The sequence below is a fragment of the Balaenoptera borealis genome, assembly GCF_965194805.1.
Source record: "Balaenoptera borealis genome assembly, chromosome: 14".
In the NCBI taxonomy this organism is placed as follows: Eukaryota; Metazoa; Chordata; class Mammalia; order Artiodactyla; family Balaenopteridae; genus Balaenoptera; species Balaenoptera borealis.
In genome coordinates, this window is record NC_138875.1 from 3427796 (window position 1) to 3447749 (window position 19954).

General features: G+C 42.3%; 1 protein-coding gene across 9 annotated transcripts in view; it reads right to left on the reverse strand.

Annotated features, from left to right (window-relative positions):
* TSHZ1 (teashirt zinc finger homeobox 1) overlaps positions 1-19954 on the reverse strand; it is a 213705-nt gene that overhangs the window by 158405 nt on the left and 35346 nt on the right. The window contains exon 3 of one of the 9 annotated variants that reach the window (XR_014233961.1): positions 17021-17073. The exons of 6 other annotated variants lie outside the window; for them this stretch is intronic. The gene's annotated coding sequence lies outside the window, so the exon portion shown is untranslated. Of the gene's footprint in view, positions 1-2877; positions 3766-12465; positions 12578-17020; positions 17074-19954 lie in introns of those variants that run through there. 2 more of the 9 variants (XR_014233962.1, XR_014233963.1) reach the window with 2 other exon arrangements.

Below are 19954 nucleotides of genomic sequence, written 5' to 3' on the forward strand. Positions count from 1 at the left end.
TTAATTTAAAAAAAAAATATGGGCAGCACAGAGCTCTGTGCACCGATAAAATGCCAATATCACTCGCTTTCAGAAAGAGTTTCCTCTGGATCTCATTTAATCTCAAGCTGGAAAACTCGGTTCCTTCAAAAGAACACTTTTGAAAACCAAAAATGACTCCTAAAGCACAGAAGAAAATATGATCTGGTCTTAAGCACCCTGGCAAAGCATATTTCAGTAAATATAAGTACTTTATTGCCTTTTAGGTGGGAATTTGTGGGTTTTGTGTAAGGAAAAAAAATACTAGATTCATCATCAGACAAAAATTTCAGAGTATTTCTGCATTTTTAAGTTCTGAAGGCGTCTCATCTTGAGATGAGAGGGGATGAGATGGGGGAGAAGCAGATTTATCTGCTGGATATTTCATTCCCTACCCCAATATTAAATTTTATGTGGAGAATCTAGGAGTTTAAAAGCTTCACGTTTTTGTGTAATAAAAAAGAAATACAATATCCTGTTGCTGTGCGTAGTGACACTTTATGCAGGAAAGAAAACCGTTCTCCTTAGCTATTCTTTGAAATATGACCTACGACGTCATTTAATTTTTGAAAACCCTAAGGTCATGTAACACACTTTCTCTGTCATTTGTAAGTACATTAACTCAGTGGCCATACGACAGTGAAATTATGATAATGGGCTGCTAAAATGGATCGGGCAGGCACTGCATTTCACGTTAGCTTCAAACAACCATCAGAGCACAGCTCAAATCAAATATGACAGCAGAAAAGCACGGAGTTTACTTTTCTTAAAGTGTTTCTACTTAGTCAAGTACACGAGCATGACGAGTGAAAGGGACCCACCTTGGCGGTGAACTGCAAGAAAATAACCCCACTGAGAGATAAATTTCTCTTAAAAAAAAAATTCCTCCCTTAAAATCACAGATGTCACATGAAGAGGAATGCAGAGGTCAAAGCAGGCTTCTTTCCAAAACATTTCTCTACCACGGGCCAAGATTTGGACAAGTGGGATCACATTCTGCATGGAAAATTGCTCCGTTAAATGAAAAATATTTTAAAACGGAAGCACATTTAATGTATTCATTTAAACAACCTCTGCCCCTCCCCCCCCGCAAAAAAAAAAAAAAACCTTCTTTTAGGGACACTTCTTTGTGAACTCTTTACAAAAAGTAAGAAAAGAAAGAAGAAAAAGGAAGTAGACATGTACTTTGCTCTGTAGGGCACATCTTTGACAAGTATCTCTGAGCCAAAGATGCCGAAAGAGTTCATAACCGGAAATGTTTGCCCCTCCGCTTCAAAAAAACAAACAAACTGACTTGTGATGGAAGTTTAGGAATGACACTTTGTAAAACACATTTAAGGATGCATGTCCCGATGAGATTATCCTGATTTATTCCCAACATCTGGCATCTACGGAGTTCCCTTCCTTAGTCACGCTAGCTGGCCTTGAGCTTGGACCAGGTACTGCGGTCCTGATGAGTGTTTAGGAGACGCTGCCAGAAGAACCCCACCCACGGTGCAGGCAGTCACCTTGATCTCTGATGAACCGACCAACTACCTATGTATGAGAATGCCAATTCCTTTTAAATAGCCCTTTTCCTTTCTTCTTTTTGCTAGACTTTAAAAAGAAAAAATTCGTCAGTGTAATAGTTCCTGGGAGAACTCTTAAGCATGGAGTTGATGACCACAAAAGCACAGAAACACCATCCGCATGCAAAAGTTAACTGGATGGCAGAGATAATGCTAAGATAATTATTTTGATAGAAGCCAGCTGAAAGCTTCTGTAGTGTATCTTACTATTCCTGTTAAGGGTGAACTATCCATTTCAGATAGATGCTATTCACGAACATATTTACTGGATGACATTTTGTTCTCTATTTCTTTCTGGAAAATAATTGTAATGAAAGCCAGGGCCTTTAAGAGGATAGCTAGCTAGATAAGTTTTACTACATATTTCTGATTACTCTACTATAATCTTATAAATGAGTGATAGTATGTAATCTTGTGACGCAACATCTCCAGTGTATAAAACAGCATTGCACTTTATATAACAAGAGAAGGAACACAAAGGCTAGTTGGGACTACTCTATGGTCAGTATCTGCTTGGGCTCCTTGCGACTCTGGAGATGACTGACAATGGGATTTAATGGAGTATATAACTACAGTAGCCTTGAGCAAAGATACAATTATAGCTGAAAAGCATCTTAGGTTCCTGACTGCTGCTGGCATCATGGTATAAATCAACAATTGCTTCTTCCCTTTTCCTCTGCAGTCCCCTCCCCTCCAAATTCAAAACACAAGACTCCTCCAGAATCAAAAACTTGGTAAAAGGTCATTTTGTTTTCCTCAATAGCATAAAAATGGCATAGCTAAATCTGACATGCATACGCAAATCAGCTCAGAGAAACACTGATTTTCCTTCACACTGAATTATTGTATCTGCATGAATGTTGATACAAACACCACAAGGAACAAAAAGCACACTCTCTATGGTTTAATTGCCAAAATGCAAACAAGAAACATAGATGTATTGAATACAGTGAGTGTCTCTTGGCTCCATAACTACAGCAAACCAGGTCCTTAACTCATAAATACCTATATTTAAATTTATTTAATCGTATTAAGAGTTCAGGATGCTAACATTTGCTTGCAAGAAAAAAGGACTTGCCAAATATACAACACGGTGTCAGAAGAATATATGGATTATTGATAACTTATTTATTTTGGTATTTAACATAACAAAAAGTTGTATCTCTGTAAGAGGTTAAGAGAGAAGAAAGGAGCCTGAAGATTAAAGGCACAGTTACATAAATGGAAATACAGCAGATCCTGCATTTACAGAACCCTTCCAGTGCTCAAAAAGGCGTTGTATGTCAGTGATAAAAGATGAATCTGATTTTGACACAGACGTAATGTTAGTCTGATAGATTACATTCCTGACAAATGAATTCATGCTCTTAATTTAAAAATAAAAAAACATATGACCACAAGTAATAGAGATACTCAAACTATTTAATGACCCCGCATACTGAACGGCATGGAGCTTTCTGGAGCACACGGCTTCATCGCGGAGGCTGGGTAAAAGCACTGGACTGTCATCAGAAACCCGGCGCTTCCTTCCTTCTGCAGCAGGTCTGGCTGGGGAGCCTTGAACAAGGGCCACGGCCACCCCGAGTCTTTGCTTCCTCACCTGTGAAAGGGGCAGGGTTGCAGCCGATGACCCTTACAACCCGTTCCAACCGGGAAATGTCGCTGGAGTCTCTCGGAGGAGCCAGAAGCACTACGCAAAGGGCAGTCGATGGACGAGGAGACAGGCATCCAGACGGGACGTGCGGGACCAGCTGTATGGACGCCCCCGGCGCTCGTGATGGAAGAGCTTCTGCTCCCCAGGAGGAGGCGGGGATGGAAGGGCTTCCCGAGGGGACACAACTGAGCTGCCCTGGGAGGTTCAAAAGGATTTCCAAAGCAGAGAAAACGAGGAAGGGTGCCAAGAAGCGGGGAGAACAAGCAGAGGCCTGGGCGGCAGGGAGGGCGGGGCACGTGGAGCTGGAGGCCGGGATGTATGCCTGAGTCACGTGTACTTTAAAGAGAGTAAATACTGCTTTCTCAGGTTCAAAAGGACAATCAGACAGTCCAGCCGAGAGGCAAAAGGACAATCTGTGCTTACATCAGAAGCCCGGAAGTTACCCTCACTGTGTCTGCAGAGGCCGCGGCCTGTGCAGCTCCTACAGCAGTGCTTGGCTTACAGCAGGTACCCAAAAAATATCTGCTGCATGGATAAAAAAAGAAGGATAAAAAAAAGCATATATTACTGTCTTCCATACGACTCAACATCACGCAGTAAACGTTCTTACCTTATTCCATCATTTCTGCCCCTTTTTTTAAGCAGTACAAGAGGAAAAATTGTTTCCTGGGGTAGATGGTGACCAGAATCTTCTGGTAAGCTTTCAGGGGCCAAATGAATGCTTTTTGAAAAATCAGGGAGGCTTGTTTTATTGCTCTCTTATTCCAGTGTAAGTTTTCTCCAAAAAACAGAAGTCCTGGAAACCCAGTTGTGCATCTCTCAATGGGTCAGAAAGGCCACCATCTCCTCAGGACCATCAGTTTCACCACCACCCTGAAGTCACAGAGACACAACCTACACTCATCCCTCCGGTGCAGAATATAAGCCCATCACCCCAGCTCTTCCTTCTCGATACCGAAAACCCTGAGGGTTGGGTTTGAATGATGGCCAAGCCCCATGCAAGCTGTAGCCATTTATTTGCCTGTTTATTACACATTATTATTAAGTTGATCTGTAAAAATATCCTACATGGACATGAACATGCTCCCCTGCGTCAAAACTCCCATTGGACTTCAAATCCCCAAAAGCAAGTCTTTTCATTTCAGCCAGAGACCCTGCAGCATTAAAACAATGCAACAGTTAGATGTGCGCTGCGATTTCCTCCTATCGGTCATATTTAAGAAGTGAATACACTCTGTGACTCTGAAATGAGAAGTTACGTTTTCAACAAGGAGAGGAAGAACCAGAAGCCTTGAAGGAAGCCAAGACAGGCTCCCAGCTTTCAGGGAAGTCCGAGGCACACGTCCTGCTTGAGGCTGTTCCATGCTCTCTCTCCAGCTGTGCTGAAGCACTCAGGTGTCCTCACCTCCGGATGTCTCTCTGTGGTTGAGTTTATGGCAATGGGTGCATGGGTCAGGCCACGTATTAAAGATGCCGGTGTCAGCTGACAAGCGCTCCAACGTTCTTTATAGAATGTCCTTCTGTAGAAAGGTGACCGCTGTCCTTCAAAGGGATCACCTGGGAAGTCATAAATTGGTTACAGTGACATTGTCATTTATCGCAGCATTTTGGGAACTTCTCTTTTGGCAGAATCGGTTAGCAAATCTCTTCAGAGAGAGGGTTTTCTTATTTATGTCCTAGAATATGTTGCGCTCTCTCTCTCTCCTTTCTCCCTTCATCTTCCTACGTGGCCCCCGTGGCAGGCGCTAGGGTCATCGGCCAAAACTCAGGTTCATCTCTTGCGAGCACACTGGAGACCTGTACTTCTCTGCCTCCACGGGATCGGATGTGGCCAAGGAGACGTGAGCAGAAGTGATACTGTGTCACTTCCGGGGGAGCCCTTGGAGCCCGTAGGCATGCCACCCACCAGGTCCCGCCACAGCGACCAGCATCCACGGAACCTCAGTGGGGGCAACACGCAGCACCCGCGGAGATGGGCACGGAGTCGGAGTAGGACAGCATCCTCAGTCCCTGAAGCCACAGAGATTCGGGGGTTGTCACTGCACATCCTATGCTGTCTGACACAGTCCTCTCCCTCCTTCAGGCCCCAGATGATCGAGTGGGGTTGCAGCGTCCATCACCTAACCTATGTGACTCAGCAGGCTCAGGACGCCCAGGAAGGAGCCTTCCTTCCGAGGCTGGCTGAGGACTGAAGTCATGTGAAGCGGGGCAGGCGGTGGGGGTGGGGGCAGACCAGCTGGCCTGCGTCTCTCCAGCTCAGGACAGACAGTCTGAATGTTATGCATAACAGTGAGGTCTGAGAAAACAGAGGGAAAGAGAGGACCCCGTCCACAAACGCGGACAAAGATTCTGGCGACACTCTCCTGCATTTTCCAAAGCCACTTACTGAGCTTCAGCAACTTGGTATCAGGTGACTCACTGCAGGAACACAAGATGACAGGCAGTCTTTGTCTTCTCAGAACTCAAGGGTCGGATGTGAAAAGGACACCCTTAACTCCTCTGAATACAGGACAAAACGCTGTAAGCACTCTGCTAGAGGTGCAGGCCAGGAAAATGCAAAAGCAAGCGAACTCCTTACCTTGTCTAAGAAGATATAAACAAATGTTTGTTGGTAAAATGAATTCACGCCCTAATGACCGAAGGCCCAAGCAGCAGGCTGAGAGCCGGGCTGGGACCCAGGAAGAGCCTCTGAGGCCCTCCCGCCCTCATCTGGGCCTCCAGCCCTCCACACACAGGACTCTGCCTGAATGGATAGGCTGGTCACTGTCAACAAAGCACAAAGCCAGTGTGAGGCCCGAAGTCAGAAGTATAAAGAGCTCAGGCCAAGCCTGGGACATCTTCCGTGCTCAGTAAGTGGGCACGGGGACACCTTTCTGGAAGGCAACTTGGCAACTAAAACTACACAAACTCTTTGACCCCTCAACACCTGATTGGGGAACATATCCTCTGAAGTGAAAGCATGCGTATGTTTACATATTTATATCCGGCAGCATTGTCCGGGGTGTCCCCAAACCAGCCACGCCCTGAACATCCACCAGCAAGTAAGAGCTGACCCAACGTGGGCAGCCCCACCTTGAAAGGCTAAGGGGAGACTACGATGTTTCTCTGGAGCAATGATCATGGTGGTTTCCAAGTGGGAAATCAAACTGCACAGTAATGGATTCCATTTTTTAGAAAAGGAAAACCCCACGTATAGTGTTTCCACACACACGTACGGGCAAGAGAAAGGTGAGGAAGACGGATCCAGGCTGTTCTCATTGGTTACTTTGGAGGTAAGAATCATAACTTTCTTTAACCATTTTTATTATGAATGTTAGTTCTTTCTTCATATACTTTTATTACTTAACATAAGCATGTATTGTTTTTAATTTTTTTTAATAATAAGTTAAGAACATGTGAATAAACAGTAGCTGACACAAACATCAGCATCACCATTATCATTGTCATCGTCATCATCACCTTGTCACCATCACGATCACTACCATCATCATCAGGACCATCACCACCATCACCATCACCATCTTCACCATCACAATCACTACCATCATCATCAGGACCATCACCACCATCACCATCACCATCACCATCTTCACCATCATCACCACTATCATCACCATCATCAGGACCATCACCACCATCACCATCACCATCTTCACCATCACGATCACTACCATCATCATCAGGACCATCACCATCACGATCTTCACCATCATCACCACTGTCATCACCATCACCATCATCAGGACCATCACCACCATCACCATCACCAACACGATCTTCACCATCATCACCACTATCATCACCATCACCATCATCAGGACCATCACCACCATCACCATCACCATCACAATCTTCACCATCATCACCACTATCATCACCATCATCACCACTGTCATCACCATCACCATCATCAGGACCACCACGATCTTCACCATCACCACTACCACCCCCATCGTCATCTTCATCACCATCATCTGTGAGTGGCTAGCACAGTTCTCCTTCCTGATTTTGACTGTGAGCCCAGGTGAGGACAGAAAACCCAGCTGATCCTTCAGGACAATGTTTTTCAGACTGAGAGCTATAACTCATGAGTGGGTCATGAAATCAATCTAGTAGCATTTCTATAATGGAATAGAATGTAGTAGAAAACTTTAGGTAGCATCACTTGTGGTAAAAGTATGTATGTTTGTAATATACCAACACATATTTATATATCATCATGGAAAATACATTTATTAAGTGAAAGTCACAGTTCTAGGAGAAAAAAAAAAATCTTCCTTTTCCCAAAGAAAGAGAGCTTTAGCTTTCCTAATGAGAATGGTAAAGGTAAATCCCTTATATTTGTAGAGAATATTTATAAAAATATATAATTTTACATAAAATTTATCTAATCGTTACAGCAAATAATTCACATGCACACTTACTGAAAGCTACATTTCTTATGTTGCATTTGGGATTTTAAGTCTGAAACAAGTGCCCGTGGGTGTCAGACAGAAGTGGGAACACACGGGAGATGCTATTTCCATACACAATATACGTCACTGGGGGTGGGGGTCTGCAGAGAGCACATGACAGTGTGCATCTCGTGCATCCATCAACTCATCCCAACAAAACCTGGGTGGTGGTCACGGGGAGCACAGAGGAAGGCCCCCGTGCCAGCCTCCCCACCGCACCATAAAGTGGCAGACGCCTTGTGCTGCCCTCAAGTTAAAGAGCAGACAGGTCCCAGGAGAAGGCGCCACTCCACGTGCTCGGCGAATTCCTCTCTTCCTGCGCAACCCATGCCGGTGTGCACTGGCCTCTCCAGGTGTCCCCGTTCAGGACGACAGCGGCTGGCCCTTCCCCAGCACTGTGTGCCAGACCCAGTGCTAAGCACATCGTCTGGCTTCAATCAGTGACTCCTCACAACAACACATCATTTGCAGAGACAAAGAAGATATAAAGATCTGACTAAGGGCTGGAGGTGCTCTGATATTATGCCTCCACAGGGACCCCAAATCAGACAGAAACCGTCCAGACTCAAAAGCAAAGACTTGCACTACTTGATCTCCAGATGCCAGCCTTTTTCTCCTGCTAACACAAAGCTTCTTAAGCAACTTGAGAGCAAGTTTTTAAAACATGAACAATTTCCTAGATTAGTAACTCACTAAATATCCTCAATCAATAACCCTTAAAAACATTTTTTCCTAGAAAACACTTGCTCTTAGGAATATGTTAAACTCTCACTTCCTGGGCTTTCTCCTAGTCAACATGCTGGAACATCGACTGAACTGTGTCTCTTTTTGGCACATGATGAGAAGCAGCATGGTTTAGAACAGCAATAAAAAGGACCCATCACTTAAAAGTAGTTGAGCAGCTTCTATTTACGTTAAGGGTTTTGGTAAATGTTTCAAATGAATTACTGCAAAATAGAAGAAATCACATGCTCTTTGGGGTCTTGAGTGATCTGTCAAGGCAGGAGGTTAGTTCATTAATGATCTCTCAACTGAAGATCAATTTCATCAAGCTCTTTAACTGTCTTAAGTCGGCAACTCACAGCGGCTTGGATCCTCCCATCAGGAATGCAGATAGAACAGGGTGTTTCATATACATCTCTGAGGCAGTAAATATACATCACCATTATTTTCTGATAAATAGGCAATAAAATCAAGTTATCTAGATATTTTAAAAGAATAGCATTTCCCCATAAGTCTGTCATAAGTAAATTACTCCATCTGAAATGCCACAGCTTAAAGATAAACAAAAGTCTTAGTTGCAAGCATTAAAAAAGCCTCCACTGACCTCACTAGCTGTGTTTATATGTAGGCAAGGGGTGGGTAAAATGCACAGTATTTCTGTATTTCTGTATCTACATTATATGTGTTGCTTTAGAAATTATCCAAAGGTCCCATATTGCATATAATCATGGAAATGACTAAAAACGCTAAAAACTTCAAACAGAATAACATTTATTTAGAGAAGAAATGAAATTTTTCTCACAATTCTCCCACCTAATTCATAAATCACTAAAACATGATTACATGGTGACATTTCTAGAAGATTCCAGTGAACTGTCCTCAAGTTGTCAGTTCTGGCTTTCATCCTAGTCACTAATTCACACATAGGTATCAAGAAATCTCTCCCCTCCCCATCTTGTGGTATTTTTGAAAAGGAGAAAGTAGAAACTATCCCGTAAAGGCAATGATAATATTATAGCTTACTTTAACGCCAGGGAAAGTTGACTCGATGAGGGATCACAAATCACCAACGCACACATGACCTACCACAGGTCACGTGGTTTAGACACGTCTGTGACCCACCTTGTCTGCTGTGACTAGACCTGCAACACCGTGATCAGTCTGAGTTCTGGTCTTTAAAGACTCAGCATGAACTATGAACAGCCACCCTGCGACCAGAAGCAACTTTGTTTTGCATTTATGCATTGATTGATTTATCATTGATTTATCATGATAAAGTCATGATACAATGGCTATCGATGATAAGCAAGACTACTTCGGAAAACGAATTCCTCTTAAAGAAATCATACTTCCTTAAGGATCGCATAGTGATAGTGATAACAGGTCATTTCTGAAGAACTGTTATTATTTAAACTTAGAGATAACAGTTTCCATTGAAATACACTTAGTTGCCTATTTAAAGCTATTTGAGCGTCTTTATGCACTGAAGTGTTATTGTTCATGCCTTGGCCAATATCCCTATGAAAACAGCTTCCAAATTAAATTCCTAACAAACTAAGTTAATAATTCACCTTTATTAAGTAACTTAATTTCTTTAGTGAACAATAAACAGTTATTATGACATTTGTCCAGGGCATAAGTACACATGTTATTTTTCTTCTCTGTTCATTCTCCTCCCGAGCACAGGAAGTAAAATACTCACCCAAAAAGGTGGTCTATTTGTGGTCTCCTGTTTTTGTAACTGCAGCATCACTGCAGTAATTCCACTGTGTTTAGTAGAAATCAGACAATTCACATGGCTATTCCTAACGAAAAGTAATTTCTTTGAAATATTATAAACTGGATTTTACACAGGTACAAAAAAACACAAGTAGCGTTTTCCTAATACTATTTTTAGATACTGCTATCATACATCAAATCAAAAATGGTTACATTTTAAGAAGTAACAATTGGCTTATATTGTATCCCTAGCTATGGCAGGAAAAAAAAATAAAAGATCGGTTAAAATATAAAAGTTATGTGTACGTGTAAATAGCAAGTTACCTGCATTTAGCATATCTGTCTCCTGTTGAGCTAAGTGTACACTGTGGTCAAGTTCGCACATTAAGCCACATCTCTCACAGTCCCAGCAGGCAGTACAAGCAGCACCCCACCTCCACCGAGTGTGAAAACGAAAAACGGGGTTGGGGGGGTGGGGGTGAGCAGGCAGACGTGAGTGCAACCAGACCCACATATGTTGAAACAAAACGGTGGCGCTATCCTCTCCAAACACAGCATCAGAGAAAGCATCTCAGATGCAAGAGGAGGAAGAAAGAAAACATACATATCCGAAGAACAGAACCAAACAGTTCCCAGCCAATTCGACTTTAAAATATATATATACATATACACACGCATTACAAGAGATACAGAAAGTAGGCTTAACCACTGGGAAATTATATGTAAAAATGTTTCCCAAAAATACATGAAGAATTTACACTATCAACGATTTAAAGGACAATGGTGACTAAAACTACAACTCTTTAGAACCCAAGGGGAGAGTCATTTGGAGAGGCTGTTTTCTGGATAGTTGAAACTTTACCCGTTTAAATAGAATTTTATAGAAATGCTTAAACACTGGAAAATCTGTGTCAAATGTACATGCTTTTGCGTTATTTAAAGCATATGGTACACAATTAAAATTCTTCTGGCAACTAGAAATGAAAACTGTGAACCATCAGTAACAACCACAAAGGGGTAAAGCACTATATTCCATTTCTAAGCAATGGCCTACAATGCTGTGCTTTCATGTTTTTTACTCTTTTACTATAGCTTTTCTCCTTTATGCTCCCTGACCATTAGGTCTTTGCTATCACTTCTCACTGCTATCTAAGGTGCCTTTTCCCTACTTCCAATTTGCTACTTTTAATTTGCAGTACCCTAGAACAGATATTCATGAATATCAGAGCTACGTGTAACAGAAAAATAAAATGTAAACAGTGAGTGAGGACCTGAAGATATAGTCTATGAATAAATATGTGATTCGCTGCAGGGACTTTTGAGGCCCAATATCCTTCTATCCTTGCTTATTCTTAGCTCTGTTCCAGAAAAATAAAGATGGTAATTTATTGGTTTCCAGATAGGTGAGGCTTTACTGTGTTTCAAAAAAGATATATACATTTTAAGGAATGTCTCAAAGCTTTATTTATGTACATGTGATCGAATTAAATTCTCCTTGAGTCCCTTATAAAGCAGTAAGCGTTCCCTTTTCACAGGTGGAGGTGAGACAGGGTGGTGGGAAGGGACCCACAACATATTATAAAAGCAAACACAAGAACGTCAATTCCAAATTACACTGTATCCATATAACACAGTAAGATTTAATTTTCACTTTTAAAACCAAATAGAATGAAAAAAGGAAAATTATTTTACATCAGGTTAAAGATGACCATGAGAAATTACCCCAAAGAGGTAAATATTGCAATAGATGTTACCCCAGACCCAGGCCCAGAGGCTAAAGGATATCTAGATTATTCAACAGGACTTAGGAATGGGCAACGAAAAACAGACATGACAGACAGATACAGACCCATAAAACACACACAAATACAAACCCATGTGGTTTTATAAGTTTTTAAAGATTTATTCACTGTCACCAAATAACACAGAAAAAACTGGTAAGTCTATTATAAAGTGGCACATTTGGACAATAGCTGCCAAAGGCCATCCCTGAAACTAAAGACTGGGGGTAAATTAAGAAGATTTCACTATTAACACACTTTTAAAAAATCAGATCCTCTCCCTCACTTCCTAAACCCCCTATCTAGTGGGCGGGTTTTGTATTCAAATATAGCCTTTCTCACTGTTTCACCATGCCTACGCCCCTTTTCCTGTCAATTCACTCTGAAAAGACTTCACTCTTGAACCCGCCAGCCTGCACAGACTGGATGCTGGTTTCCTCTGGTCCCCGAATCTCGAAGCTCGCTGACTCTCCACCGGCCCTGGGAAATCTCTGCTCCCCACCTCCACGATCAGCACTCTTCCTGTGCTGCTCCTGTGCCGGCTGTTCTTAATCCTCAATGATTTTTGCCGAAGACGCTTTAAGCATCATTCTCAGCTGATACTTGATTTTTTTAAAAAATCCAAAAAATTCACCATTGATTCATCCATGTTGAAGAGAGCTACAGTGTTTTTTTCAAAACAAAAAAGCCACAAGAGAAGGTAGTAATAAAAGAGTACTCAAAGCTAGGTTGTAACTACTATATGTAAAGGTCAACAATAGCATCTGCTAATATAAAAAGCTCATTAGAAAGATATCAAAAATCAACAGCATTTCGATACACCAATAGTAACCAGTTAAAATATAATAGAAAAGTTAACTCCATTCATAACAGCAATAACCAATAAGTAAATGGATAACCTAGGAGATAACATACATAAACAATGTGAAGGACCTATGTGAAAAAAATCACAAAACTTTATAGAAGCAAATAAGACTTGAATAAATTTGAACTATACCATTCTTATTTTTAGAATGGGAAAATTTTACTGTTAAAAAGAGGCTGAGAATTCTTGAATTAATTTATTATTTTAATATCATTCCAGTCAAACAACCTGAAGTAATATTTTTTAAGCTCATGAAAATGGCTCTAAAGTTCATCTAACACAGAAGAATAGAAAACTACTCTTGGAAAAAAGAAGAGTAATGGAGATGGATAGAGAGTTATGGATAGATTATTTTTAAATATATTATATAGCCACAGTAATTTAAATGGGGACCATAGGTCAGGAATAGACAGATTTCGCATGGAAATTAAAGAGGAAGTTGAGAGTCAGTCCCAAATAGGTATAAGAGGTGAGTGTACGATGAAGGAACATTTAGAACACGATGTAGAAAGGACAGATTTGCCAACAGATGGAGCTGGGAAAACTGGCCATGTGGAAAAAAAATAAAGTTAGATGCCCACCTTACACCATATGCCAAAATTAATTTCAGATATACCAAATATTCAAATTTTTAAAAATGAATCCATAAAAATACTAGAAGAAAATAAAACAATATTTACGTAATCTTGAGGGTTGGAAGGCGCCTCTTAAACATTACGTCAGAGGCAGAAACTATGCAGGAAAGGACCAGTTAAACTCTACAAAAACAACCCAGTACATCAAAAAATGTCATAACCCAGAGAAATATACACTGCTGAGGGGTATTGGGAATGAGTACAACCTTTCCAGAAGGCCAGTTGGCAGTATATGTCCCCAAATAATTCAAAACAGCCAAACCCTTGACCTGGTAATTGGACTTCCAGGAATTTATCAAGGAGCTGATGAGGTTATGGCAAAGATATACATACAAAGTAATTAATTACACAGTTGTTTATAACTGTGAAACTGACAAAGTACTGAATTTCCAACAATGGTTGATTTCTCAAATAAATTGTGCAGATCAACAAAATGGGATCCAATGCAGGTACTTAAGGTGACAAAGCAGGTCTATATTGACAAGGGAAATACCATGTGCAAAAAAACAAGCTATAAAAGAAAATATGTAGGAAGAAACCACCCTGGAAAAAATACACGTATAATATGTATATGTATATATTTGCAGAGGAAAAGATCCAGAAAAGGTATCAACTTTGGGTATTTCTATATGATAAGATTGCAAATAAGCTTCATTTATTTTTAAATTTCTTTTTCTATGTTCGAGTTTTTCTAAAATAAACATGCATCACCGGCATAGTCTTAAAAGGTAACAGAAGAGGGCAGAAACATCATAAACTATTTTTTTTTTAACATCAAACCAAAGGAAATCATCTGCTACTACAGAAATACTAGAAAGATGAGTTAACATCCTTGTTAGAGCTTTTCCACATTAGTAAGAAAATAAATGAACAAAAGCAAAAGAAAAATGAGCAAACAACATGGGCAAAATAATTCAAAAAGGAAGAGAGACATTTAAAATGGAAGAATATTCACCCTCACCTGGAACACAAGAAATGCAAACTAGAACAAAGTGATACTAGATACTACTTTATACAGCTACTAAAGTGTCAAAGATTACAGAATTAAAAATACCTGCATTGACAATGGCTCAGAGTATGAATATTCCCACGCACTCTAAATGGAAAGATCCATTGATTCATTTTGAGGAGAGCTTTGCAATAGGTACCAATGGTTCACTAAGCAAGGCCAAGTCAAAAAAAAAAAAATTACGTAAAGAAATCATCATGAAAATGTATAAAATACCATGTAAAAAGCTATTTACCAGTTAATGAGTGAAAAAGTAAACTGATAAATACTACCATCACCCCATTTTTGTTTAAAAAATATATGTGGAAGCAAAAAAATATCCTGGAGGAACTCAGATAAGAATGTTCATAGTAGCCACATCTGGGTAGGGTAGTCACGAAGGATGCTTTTGGGTTTGTTTGCTTACCTATATTTTCCAAATTATCCCTAACACGTGAACACTTCCACAAAGAGGAAAAAATATTTGGTAATGTGGGAGTTACTTCCCCATAATTTTCTCTCAAACTAAAAAGATAAAAATATGGCTTCTTCACCAACAGACTTCACCAGTAAACAGAAGAAAACATAGACTGATGGTAAAAGCAAGGTAATAAAGACCACAACAGTGACAGAGTCTGGTCCAAAGAGCTTGCAGCAGCTAGATTAACTGTCACGCCCTCACTGCAGAAGTGCTTCGCCTGCAAACGTGCCAGGACTGGGGCACCTTCAAGAGACAGACGGCTGGGGATTCCGACACCTGCCCCATCAGCTGCAGGACCTGTCTGGGGTCAGGCCTCTCTCAGTGCCCTGAAGGAACCCCACTGAGGACTCCCCACTTCCCTCCCATCCCTAAATGCCATGAGCCCAGCAACACTGACAATGTTGAGTGACCTGTCCAGTGATTTGTTCAGGAAGCATCTCTGATATAAGGATGTTAAGCCCTCTTAGGAACGTACTGTACTCCCTAGACATGAGCTAAGCCTGGACCCCTCAGGTGACAAAGGTTTCTAAGGAGACACAAGTGCTCTGTGGGCCCTTCCCGGTGGCAACGTTCCTCCAGGAAGGAGGGAATCTTGGCAGAAGGGTTGGTAGGAGTGAAGGGCTGGCTGGTTTGTCTGCCCACTCATCCACTGGCCAAGCGGGGTCCAGCTTGTGTCGGGCACCACCCAGGGCCGCGGAGGGCAGAGGCACGGCAGCCGTCAGCCTGGCAACTTACACGGACACAGCGCAACACGGCAGAGCTCAGGAGCAGAGCGGACACTGGCCACCGCGTTGGAAGGAAAGGCCCCTCGAGTGGCAGGAGCTCAGTGCTGAGAAGTTCTTCCAGGCGTGGGCTGGCGTGCGGCCCTCGGGAATGGGGCTGCAGAAGCCAGGTCTGGAGTTCGCTGCTGACGGGTGGAGTGAAAGGCAGAGCCCAGTACAGAACAGAATCTGCTTCTCACCCCGCCCCTGCCCTGCAGAGAGGGGCCTGGGCAGGACACAGTCATGTCCCAAGGACCCCCCACAGGGATGTGGAAAGGACCCTGGGGCCCTTAACCTTTGCTAGGACTGTGTGTTCCCAGGGCCACCATAGGACGGTGCTGGGGGAGGGACAGCTGAACGGCTTGCCTGGCACTAAGTGCTGGTGACCAAGAAAACAGGGGTCCCTGCAGAGACACTACAAAGACGGCACAACCAGGACCGGGAGACCCAGATAACCCGGGATGCAGCGGAAGGCAGGCGCCAAAAAGCCCTGAGCTTTCGCCCTTAAAGAGGCCACAGGAGGAGAAACAGGGCAGGCAGAGGAGCCAGTGGAGGCAGCGGGGGTTCCCTGCTGAGCGGCCCTGTCTGTCCCCACGGCTGGGCCCACTGCCTACAAGCAGGTGACAGCCACTGGCGTTCACACCAGACCTTCCTCTCCCGCTCATTCAAGAAGCTGCGGGCACAGGGCTGGTCCCCTCCCCACTGGGAAGCATGGACACACCCTCCAAAAGAAAAAAGGCTTGTCCCCAAGACCCTGGTTTATGACTCCTTGCTTCTTACACCGGATTTCTGAATCCTGGCTTCTGCTGCTACTTCTGAACGACTTGCAAAGAAATTCTCTGCTTGGTCACACATAACGCAGCAAGGAATGCAGAGCCTGTAGAACGAAGCTAAATGATCACACTTTGCAAAGCTGGACACCCACTAGACAAGTGTATGATCGTATTACTTACAGGAAAATATAATTAGGCAAGTAAATATATATATATATTATATATATATATATATACATACACCTATGTCATATTTAATTGAAACATTAGCTTCCTATAGAATATGTACAAAGTGGCTTCCAAATGAGAAAAAAATATTTTTTTAGAATTTATCGTTTCTATTTTCTTTTACTTCAAACCCCCCATCAACATGGGCCAATTAACTGTCAACTGTATTGACAAAAATACGTTTATATTTTCAGTTTCCACTTTTCTGAGGGCATCATTCATCTATCTCATGGTAATAAATAAGCCCTTGGATGACATATGATGATAAGGGAGTATCCAAATAATCCCAAATTAATGCCTGAAATACACACATATTTTATAGGTGAGTATAAAATAAATAAGTGACTAGAATCTACTACTTTGTATACTAACCTAGGGATGAATACACTTCTATTACATTCCACACGCAACTTCATCGTGTATTTCTGCAGAAAAAAAAGCGTTCATTAAAAGCCAGCAGAATTATTAAGTTGGACCCTAGTAAGAATTTTACACTTGAACTAGAATGCAATTATTGAGGCCGCTGATATTCTGACGCTGCCTGCAAGCATGACGAAAATCGTGCCTGTCCAGGGGATGCAGATCTTTCAGTATTAGAAAAATGTTTGTAACATATTTTTCTTATGCATCCTCACAAAAGTTCTAGATGGTTTCTATTATTCCAAATTTCCTCCCCCCAAAAATGTATTTGCCTACTGCCCTTATCTTTATATTTTAGAAAACAGTGTTTTGTTTTTCTGGTTTTTAAATGCAATCGGGAGCCAAGGATTTACTTTCACTTTGCCTGCACTATGGCTCTGAATAAATAAAATCTTTAGTTATTACCCTTTTCCGTTAAAATGAACGGGAAGTAAGAAAACAGTGATATCTAAACATTTCAAATGAGCACAGCAACAAGTACATTTAATGATAAAGCCACTGATGATATTTTTCACACTTCAAAAGACAGACAAAGCTGTGTTTCACTGCTCTCTGTGTGTAGGGCTACCCTTCTGTTTCTCCAATTATACTAAATACAGAGAATATCAGTAAAATGACAAAAATGGCGGCACCTCTATCTCAGAAAAGTGCTTTTTACTGCAAAAGCCTTAAAAAGGCAGGCGCCCGTTCTCACAAACAGAATGAGGGGAAAAGATGTTTTCCAAAATGAAATTTCAGGGGATAATTCTTTTCAAAGTAAGATAACTTCAGGGGTGAGGCCATTCTGCAACTGAATCTAACATCTGTTTTAAGTCATAAAGGCCATTCGATTTTGTGGGTTGTACAATTTGCTATTTAACCAACTTTCTACAAAAGCGTGGTGAAATGGCAGCTTTTAAAGCAAGGGCACAGCCACTTTGCTGGCTGGAAGGGAAGGCCCGGGGGCCTCCAGGCAGGAGGGGCCAGCGACAGGCTGCACTGCCCCCAAAGCTGGGGCAGACGTGACTCCGAGGCTCTGGGCTCAGGTAACGTCCACCGTGTGGCAGGTTCCTGGCACCTGCACCAAGGTGTTTTATCTGTCAGAAAACACCAGCATTTGGCAAAAGCGGATTGTAGTAGATGGTGGGCTGATGTAGCTATTAAAAAGAAGCTATGAGCTTTGGCACTTTCTGCCAGGGCACCGACCCTGGGTAGAAATGTCCACCAAATGCTCTTCCTCAACACAGAATTATATCTGGTGCCTCCATTTGCTAGAGCAGAAAGATTATGAAAAGGGCATATAGACCATCAAAATACTGCAGGCTCCAACCCAGAATAAATCCTCTGGGCTCCTCACTACAACACCTTCAAGCAGGGCTCAGGACTCCATTACTGGGAATGTTCTTTGGCCCACAGCAAAAAATATTGACAAAATTCCGCTTTTCAGACAGTTATTGTCTCTGTGTACTTGATAGCAGCATTTAGAACTTCACCTGCTAGCATTAAATTCTTGAGTTTGGGTGACAAGAGAGCAAATCTGCCACATCTCAAGCCCCTCTTCTGGAGCAGCAGCAAATCAAATTATTTTTCAATTAAACTAGCTTTGTGCTTAAAAGAAAAAAAAAAGGCTATGACTCTTTTTTTTTTTTTTTTTCCCCACACAGAGAGAACCAAAGCCATCGCCTCTTCTAAACCCCATGATTCGGGCATAATCTAAATGGCTTAGTATTCTTGGATAATACAGCTCATAAAATTAAATCTCCTATCAGAGATTTCAGTATCACTGTGTGCTCTGAGCTCGCAGGCAATCCAGTGATGGGAGCTCTGCATTTGGATGGCCTTTGATGGACCTGATGTAGGGCTCACACGCTTTCTCTCTCTCTCTCTCTCTCCTCACCCAGCCAGGTCTGCGTGTGAAGACTACAGGAACCTATGATACCCCATCAGGGGTTGAACAGAGATCTGGTGCTGCCACTGTCACCTGCCCTTTCCTGAGGGAGGAGGGGCCCCCCTCGAAGGGCACAGCACCTCTTCTTTTCCTTCCTTTGTGGGATACACACATCGGTCACGCTCTCGCAGGCCGTGCAGTGAGACAGCCCTGCACGCGCATCTGTCTCAGCCCATTTCCTCCCAGAGATCCAGTCTTCAGTAGGAAATGCCCAACTAACAGATACTCTGTGTTGGACTTTCCCTTCCAAACGTCTGGTTTAAGAAACGCAAAATCAGAAACACCCATCTTGGTGGAATACAGACCTATAAGGCAAGGATGCTTCAGTAGCTGGGGGCCGGGGGGGTGGGTTATATGCAAAGGGGTGTGAGCACATGTTTGCCGGGGCGAGGAGGGGGCCTCTCATGACACCAAAGCTGTTCCAGGGAGCTGTGTCAGTACAAGTCAGGGACAAGGGCTGGCCGAGATTTAACTCGCAGAATAATCAGGGCGCTCAGTATAAGAGAACACCACCTCTCTTCTGTTATGTCCATACGATGGGCAGTGTGAGACAACTTGGTATCGTTTGCTACATGCCATGACGATGAATAATTTGCGACGGACACGGCCTGAAAGTCCCTTTCTAAGCAAGAGGCCCCCCCTCCCAGGGAACTGTACGCTCGCATCTCTGGTACAAGCCCTGATAAGACAAGAATTTCCCAGACTTGAAACACAAATTCTCTAGTTGCAGTAAACAAATAGTATAGGGCCAAAGGGGGCAACTCCTCAAAATAAAATAAATCAGAAGAAAATGAGAAACCAAAAAGGCAGCAGTTTTAGAAACTCCGTATTCTTATGGTTATCATAAGGAAACGGCTCAGGTCTACAGCAACAGCCTCTAAAAGGTCCTGATCTTTCATTTTCAGCAGAGCGTCATACATTTTAAAATGGAAAGCACGATGCAGTATCATAAAAGAGTT